This window comes from Pteropus vampyrus, unplaced genomic scaffold (assembly GCF_000151845.1).
Source record: "Pteropus vampyrus isolate Shadow unplaced genomic scaffold, Pvam_2.0 Scaffold79, whole genome shotgun sequence".
Classification (NCBI taxonomy): Eukaryota; Metazoa; Chordata; class Mammalia; order Chiroptera; family Pteropodidae; genus Pteropus; species Pteropus vampyrus.
The window spans coordinates 2,300,619-2,309,546 of NW_011888860.1; the positions used below are offsets into that span (position 1 = coordinate 2,300,619).

The 8,928-nt window shown below is 33.9% G+C and overlaps 1 pseudogene; it reads left to right on the plus strand.

Annotated features, from left to right (window-relative positions):
• Positions 1 to 5,211: 5,211 nt before the first annotated feature.
• On the plus strand, positions 5,212 to 5,330 carry LOC111741554 (annotated as a pseudogene).
• Positions 5,331 to 8,928: the final 3,598 nt, after the last annotated feature.

Genomic DNA, 8,928 nt, shown 5'->3' on the forward strand with positions numbered 1-8,928 from the left:
ATAGTAAAGCTATCATTTAAAACACAATTTTATTCACTAATGGAGAGAAAATATGTAGATGACAGAGAAATAAGTTAAAAAATGATTCCTTTGGACTTTAATCAAAAGGACAAATCCACTTAAATACCATTTTATACCCAAAAGTGACTTTTTCAGGTTTCTAACAAGCCTACAAAACCATTATGTAATATTTATTTTATCATTTTTGTTATTGTTTTACATTTTTATTTTACTGAAATTTTGTTATAATTAAGACACAGATGGATAGCACAATCATGATCTGTAGAGCTACTAGCCAGCTCCCTTATGATGAAGTAGCAAATGAAAAGGATTTGGATTGATAGTAAGGAAGCATCGAGTTCATGTCTCTTATTTCCTTGTTTCTTCTGGACTACTGGAAATTTTTATCTATTGGTTTGTTGTGTCGTAGTGAGTAGGGTAAAGTTTATAGTAAGTTATTCTGTCAGGGTGAGTTGAGGTGCATGAGGTGAAAGAAAAGAGGGCTAGGGTAGTTGCTATATGTCAAAACAGAGAACTCTCCAATATCCTTGTGAAGAGTAATTGGACATTTTATACTTTTAAGCAGAAATGCTTAAAATTTTCATTTAATCTTGCAAAAAACACTATTTTTGGTCATGGACTGGAGATAGGGTGGTAGCTACCTTCTTTTCAAGAAGTAGATTGTAAAATTTTGGGGAGCCGTGGGTAATGAATAGGTGATTTTAAACACTTCCCTTGAATTGATTGCAATAAAAACTTTAGTTTCCAATGTCAGAAAGAAGTAACCTGATCTTTAACTTTCAACCAGTTGACATTACAGTTGTAGCCAGGTCCATTTGGTGAGCATGCTGAAATTTATAAGAAGATGAAAGAGAGTGGGGGATATTCTCATTTTCTGAAGTCCTAGAAAATGTATGTGTGTGTATGTTTTTGTGTGTGTATGTGTTTTGGTAGCTACTATCTCTAGTAGCTAAATCTCTGATAAATTTTCAAAATGAAGTAAAATTATGACATATAATATATAATATTTATAAAATATTATTTTATATTGTGTATAAAATAAAAACATGTCTAAGATTTTATGTAACTCATTAAATAATGAGAGAAATGAGAAATTTGTTAAAATTGGTTCAAAGGAGAAGTCAAAGAACTACAAATTTATATGAAATAAAGGAATATTGGAATGAATTTACAAATGGAAGCAAAACTGGGTTTTTCTATAGGAGTGGGTGGGTAGGAAAATCAATTCAGCTGCTACCAGGCAGAACTGACTTGTATGTCTACAGATGTGGAAGGCAGAATAATGCCTCCCTCTCCCAACCTCCACATCCTAATCTTCAGAATCTATAAATATGTTAGTTTACATGGCTAAGAGGAATTGTAGTTGCAGATGGAATTAACATTACTAATCAGCTGACTTTATTACAGAGAGATTATCCTGGATTATCCATGTGGGCCCAATGTAATCCAAAGTGTCCGTAAAAGTGGATAAGGAGAGGAGCATCAGAGGGAGCTGTGAACACGGAAGAATGATCAGAAAGATGCAAGATTGTAGGCTTTGAAGATGGAAAAAGGGGTCCATGAACCCAGGCATGTTGTGGCCTCTAAAAGCTGAAAAAGGCAAGGAAATGAATTTTTCCCTCTACCCCCTAGAAAAAAGTAGAGCCCTGAAGATGCCTCAGTAGAGTGCAGTGAGACCTGTGTGGGACTTCTGGCCTCCAGAACTGTAAGTAGTAAATCTGTGTTGTTTTAAGGTACCGGGTAATTTTTTAAAGCGGCAGTAGGAAACTAACGCAATAGACAGGAATTAGTTGCATTGCTATCAGCTAATCACAATTTACAGTTTAAAAATAGCCCAGTTGAAGACAAAGGTATACACACACACACAATTAAGACCTCATACTCATGCTATATCTGTAGAGCTTATGGAACTTACTTTTCGGGCAGCAAATAAAAGTTGAGTGACTCAGCACTTAGCAATTACAAAGATGCCCTATTCGACCACAGGATCATTAATCTCCGATGGAAGAAGAAATGAGCAAATTGATGACTTGATGGTTCGGTAGAATCTCCCTTGAAAACTGGGGAGAGCCAAATCATCAATAACTCTAGAATCAATTCTTGCTCCATCAGCCAATTTCTAGCCAAAAGGAGTAATGGCCTCTTGGTATCCAACTGCTTCAGCTTCAGGGTTTGTGTTACAGCAGAATTTTCTTTCCTTCAATTAATATAAGCTGGGTAACAGGACTTGACCCTCATCCTGTAGAAACTCTTATCAAGTAGAAATCGATTGACAGACACTGGGGAAAAAAGCAAAAGTATAAAAAACATCAGATAAAAAGTGAAGATTAAAGTGGAACTATATTGTTTTTCTTTCCTGGCATCCATAGCTCATTCTTTTCATAGCAACATTTAGAGTTTCAGATGCAGCTGATCCCACACATATTCCTCTTACTACTCCATTCAGACAAAACTGGGTGAATGGCTCAATGATAGGTTTAAGAATTTATGGGACCCAGATTTGACACACTGAGGATCAACTGGGATAACTATTTGAATGTATGAGGTGAGAGACACTTTCTATGAACTTGTCTTGCTAACTTGCTGGAATATGGACTGGAGTTGAGGAAGAATCAGCTTGTCAATGAAGACAACTCAGAGGGAAGTAGACACAAGAACACAGATTCTTTTGATATCATTTGTACTCCTAAGTCCAATCATGTCTATTACAAGATTATTTACCTATGGGCTTTTCAAAGTACTCAATTATTTTGCCCCCTTTCCCTCATAAGTCTGTTTGGGCTTAATTCCTGTTACTTGACACCAAGAGAGTCCTGACTAAGACAACCATGTATGTTTGGTAAGTTATCTCACTACTGTTAAAAGATAAGCAAAGGAATATTAAATTTTTAAGAGTTTATTTGAACAAAAAATCGATTCAAATCAGACAGCACCCAACCAGAAGTGGTTAGAAGCACTCCACTGACAGGAGCAAGGAGAAAGACGTTTATAGAGAAAAGGCAGAAGTAAAGCAAGAAAATTATTTAATTGGCTATAACTTAAACATTTGCCTTATCTGGAAAAATCTAGTGGGCCATTTGTAATTGGTTGTCTTTAGGTTTTGCTTTCTTAATGTTAAGGCATTTACCAGCTTAGATTTGGGTTGGCTTAAATAGGCTGATAAGGTATTAGAACCAACTCAGTCTAATGGTTTCCGTGTTTAATTAATTTAACACTATCAAACAGACTGATCAAAGAAGAAAGTAAAAAAATACCTTTGGTCGGGGGCAGGTAAGACAAATTCCAATTGCTAAACAAAAACAAAAAAAAGGAAAGGGGATTAAATATAATTCATACATTAAACATAACACAAAACAAAAACTATTCATGATATTTCTTGCAGAAGAAAAATGATAATCATTGCATTCAATAGTTAACATGAACCACTGAAAGCTCTTACAGAAACAAATATCCTGGCAAAGTGGCTTTGACTTCTACCATGACCTTGGTATATTTTATACTGTCCATAAGTTGCCTGAAACACTGTCTTGGAATTTACTTCAGCATCTATAGCCTCGTTGGAATGATACAGAAATGGGGAAAACATAGTTGATCTTTAAGATACTTATGCTCTAGAGAGAGACAACAGAAGAAGAAAATCTAGTTGTTACTAAATGTGAGCACCATTTGTAAGAATAACTATAGCACAAATCAGATAAATTGTTATCCTTTATGTTTATACATTAAAATCAAATTATTTCTTCTTTGAAGTCTTTCTAGAACCTCCACTGTAGGCCTACATCTGTGGTCTTTTGTAGTCTATCTTCAGCACATCTGAGAATGCAGAAGAAGCAAAAAGAATGAAATCGAAATAACTTAATTATTAGAATAATATGATTAAGGTGATTCAGTCAGCAATATAAAGTCAAACTATTGTAAAGAGTTTTAATGGAGAGTATCATCTTTCATAAATCAAGAAAGCAAACCATGAACCATTTGGAAAGCAACATGGTTTGTGTCCCCTTTTCATTTATCTTAATTTAGCAGCTTCATGGAGCCGTGGCCTGGCAGTTTATAGTTCAGCATGGAGTCTAAGGTTGTGGGGCAGATTGTTTCTCCATCCTTCCTCCATATATTCGCTTACTATTTTTATTCATTTTTTAAAGGAAAGGGAAATTTTTCAACTCATAACAAAATACAAATATCAAAACATAATTTTAACATTTAAAGATAAATTTTTAAAACTCCAACCAATAATAATGGAACATAACAAAAGACAAACAACACAACAGAAAAAGAGGCAACAGAAGAGAAAACCTGAATGGCCAATAAAGTTCTGAAAAGATGCTCAACCTCACTGCTACTCAAGGAAATGCAAATTAAAACACTAACAGTATACCATTTCATACACACAAGATTGGTAAGAACCAAAAATAACATATGTTGGCACTGATTAGAGATATTCTCAAAAACTATGTACAACCACTTAGGGAAGTATATTTACAGTTATCTTAATACATCAAGTTGAAGCTACCCTATGGCCTACCCATTTCACTTCTAAATATTTACTCTAGATAAACATGCAAAGCTGTTCATTGCAGAATTGATTTTAAAGGTGAAAAACTAAATGTCCATCATTAAGATAACATTTATTTTGGTAATTCATAAATAGAATACTATAAGATAGCTAGACTAAATGAACTAAACCTAGGTGTAGTAATATGTATCTGAAACACAATGTTGACTTTAAAAGTAGGTTGCAAGAAGATAGATAAAATATGATGCCACCTATTAAAAATGTAAAAAGATAGAAAACTGTATAGTATATTATTTATTGTGCATGTACATAGGTAATAAATACATATGTAATAAGTTTAAAACCATGAAAAGAAAGAATACAGTAACTTATAGTTAAGAATGGGGATGGGTTTTAACTGTAGATGTATTGTTTTATAACAAAGAAAAACTCTAAAGTAAATATGGCAAAAGATTAACTTTTGTGACATTTGTACCCCTGGGAATACAAAAAAATATTCTAAAAGATGAAATGACACTGATATTTTTAATGGAATGAACCACACTCTAACTTTCATGTATTTACTTTTCAAAAAGTTATCTTTTTGAGAACTTATCACACTGATTCTTTCCCTCCTCCTTTTTCACATTTTGAAAGGCATCCTACTCAAAGTTCTAAATCTTAGTAGCTATTCAGTCTACAGCCAAACCACCCTGAATGTGCCCGATCTCCTATGATCTCGGAAGCTAAGCAGGGTCTGGCTTGGTTAGTTCTTGGATGAGAGACCACCTAAGAATACCAAGTGCTGTAGGTGTTTAAAAAAAAAAAATTAAAAATAAATAAATCTTAGTAGCTGTTCAAATTTCCCACTGCAGTAAAGGAACTATTTGGAATATCAGGTTAGGTAATGAGGAAAAAAAATAAGACTCTAATAACTGGAACAAATTCATTTGCAATCCAGGCAACTTCCATAGGGAAGGAAGAATATCTTTTCCCCTTATCTATCTTAGGTTCATTGGCTAGGGTGTAAATTAGACTGACATAAGACAGTAACAAGAGAAAAATAAACCAAAGTTTATTAACATGTGCATGATGCATATACATGAGAGTACCTAGCGAAGAGTAACTCAAAGGGATGGTTAGAATTTGGGCTTATGTAGCATCTTAACAAAAGAATAATACATTTTAAAAGAAGTGACAAGACAAAAGAAAAGAACTTTGAGTTTCTAGGGTGGAAAATTGTGGGAAGACAAATACATAGAATTAATAGAAGGTAAGGGTTAGTTAGTTAAGTTGGTTATGTAGATTGCTTTGTTGCCATCTCTGGGCTGATAAGGATAACTTTTGCCACTTTTGATAGAAAGAGGAGGGGACCAACCTTACAAATTTATGTCCTGTTCTTAGGCAAACAAGGAAAGGGCAGAGAGCTTTTCTTGTAGCTGCTGCTTCTCAACTGCCTTCAGCTTAAAATAATCCTTACGCCAAAGTGGCATATTTTGCTACCAGTCACTTTAAATTTTATTTGTTCTCAACACTACTGGAGGACCAAACTGATTTGTTAGTTGATCAATCATTAAATATAATACTTGATAGCAAAGTACTACATAATTTTTGGCATATTAAAACTCGGAAGGCATTACATTGCTATAACAAGAGTACTTCTATTTTCTTCTAAACTTTTTAATATGAGAAATTTAGAGATGAGATCAGAGAATAATTGAATGAGTACACATCTTTCACGTTGATTCAATGATTATTTATATTTTGTTATACTTGCTTCTGTTTTTATCTGTTCATTCATCTACCTAGATACTTTTTTGTGCTGAAACTTTTGAATGTAAGTTGCATACATCCTAAAACTTTACCTCTAAGTCACACACCCCTTAAAAAGTTAACAATAACAACATAATGTCAACTAATATCCATCTCATATTCAATATCTATAATTATTCCCAAATTTATTTTATTGTTGTTTCCCAATTCTAGAATCAAGACAATTAAACCATGTACTTGGTTGTTATTGACTTTGTACATTTTAAAAATTTGAAATAGCTCTTCCACCTTGTATAATACTTTTAGATTCCAAGCCAGTTATTTTACAGAAGGGCCTGCATTTTGATTTTTGTCTCATGGTATTGTTTTACTTGTTACTCTGTCTCTTTACATTATCTGGAAATTGGAAATTAGGACTTGAAGGGCTTGACTAGATTCAGAGTAAACATTCTGCCAAGATTTTCTTATAGGGAATATTGTGAATATTGTATTACATCGCATCAGGAGACAGTGTCAAAATAACCCACTATATTCGTGACACTAAATTTGATTTATTGGTAAAGGTTTTAACGTCCATGTTGCTCCATGGAGAAAGACTTATCTTTCCTTTTGTAATTAGTTTTTTAAAAAATCTCTGGAGCGATACTTTGGAACTGTGGCAATATTGTACACCCATCTACATTTCACTCAATGGTTTTAGCATCCACTGAAGAGTCTATTATTACTATTATTTTATGACCATTTTTAATGTATTTATTTTTAACTGACTAGTTAAATTTTTTTAATTATAAATACTGTATATAAGACCGTCAACCAAAAGTCCTCCAGCCTCTTCTACTCCGTTAATTTCTCATGTTTTTTTCTTGAAACTTATGACCTTGATATGAACATAAAATCACCAAATTCTAATAGAAAAGAGGATTAAATAAGTGCCTTAATATAATAAGAATATAGTCAGGGGGCTCAACGGGGTATTTTTCTGATGGGAAAAGGAGAGATTATTGGCAACAGCGTTACTGGGCAGTAGGATTGAGTGGACATTAAAGTTTAAGAAAAATTCAGATACTTAAAGGAAGTGGAGGGAAGGGCTGGGAGAATATCATGAACAATGGCACATAGTGGTATGCTGGAACCAGCTCATATTGGCTTGCAAGAACTGATTGTTAAGTTTTGAAGAATTTTGTAAGTTGTTTGTTATGCACAACTGTTATTAAATTGTATAAATTTACAATGAGTTATATTAAAAACAGATAACAAATATTCAAAATTCATTAATTCCTAATTATTTTTACTATATCTTACCATTATCTGTGTTCTTGAGGTTATTAATGTGTACTGAATCTGCATGACAGTAATATATAATAGTATGCTACACATGTCTCTTACCAACTCCATGTTAGCGATGTTATGTTAGTAATTGAAATAGATCATGGTGGGAGCATATTAACCATGGCAGTATAGGCAAACACTACAAACCATGGTTTCATTTATTGTTTCATTGACTGTTTAGATTTAAAAGTGATGGAGAGAATGTTAATAATACAGATTAAACTTAAAAGTGCATTATGTCTGTAGCTGTTACATTATGAATAGCACTTCAAAATTCAGTAAATATTCTTTTAGTATTCAAAAACTATATTCAGTCCAACAAAGAAGTTGATCATATCATTGTTGAAAGAATGAAGTTTCAATATATGTCTTAGTTGTTTCACTTTCATCTTATTCCTTAACAAAAATATCAAGCGATATTCATTGAATTGCAGTGGTTCATCAATTGCAACCATATGTTGCTATGGATACAAGAGTTCAGCAAAACTCAACAAAAATATTGTGTGAGATCAATTGGCTATATGGAATGTACAATAGAGGACATTTTATATTTTAGTATTTTTGTAATAAGAGGATCTTTTAAATCATCCCTCCAAAATTGATATTTTGAAGCCCTAACCCCCAATGTGACTATGTTTGGAGATAGGGTCTTTAGGTGGTAATTAAGGGTATATGAGGTCATAAGGATGGTGTTATTAAAAAAGGAAGAGAGATCTCTCTCTCATTCCCTCCCTTTCCTCACAGACACACCCACCCAGGAAAGGCCATGTGAGTACTCTGTGAAAAGGCAGCCAACTACAAGTCAAGAGAAGAGTCTTCAGAATAAAACTTACTTGCTGGCACCTTGATGTTGGACTTTCCAGCCTCTAGAACTGTGAGATATAAACATTGTTTAACCTACCCTGCCTGTCATATTGTTATGGCAGCCTAAGTGTAGACAGACACACACACACGCACACAAAATGTCAGAGAGTGATAAGTGCTGTAAAAATATGGAATAAAAAAATATGGAATAAATGATATGTGAGGAGTAGAGAGGATGTGGCATTTTACCTCAGCTAGGGGGATATGTAATTCAGGTAATTCTGAAGGACCAGAACTTGGGCGGTGGTCTTAGAAAAAGTTTACATGACTTCAAGAGGGTGCCATTTGACTTCTCAGCTACAGCTGACTGGCACCTGGACTACTCACTGATACCGGCAGAAAACTACACATCTGAGAGAGTCAGAGTATTACAGGTCCATGGTTTTTATATGGGGTACCACCTTTTCTGTATCTCTCTAGTCAGTTTCCTTCCCCCAACTCCTTCA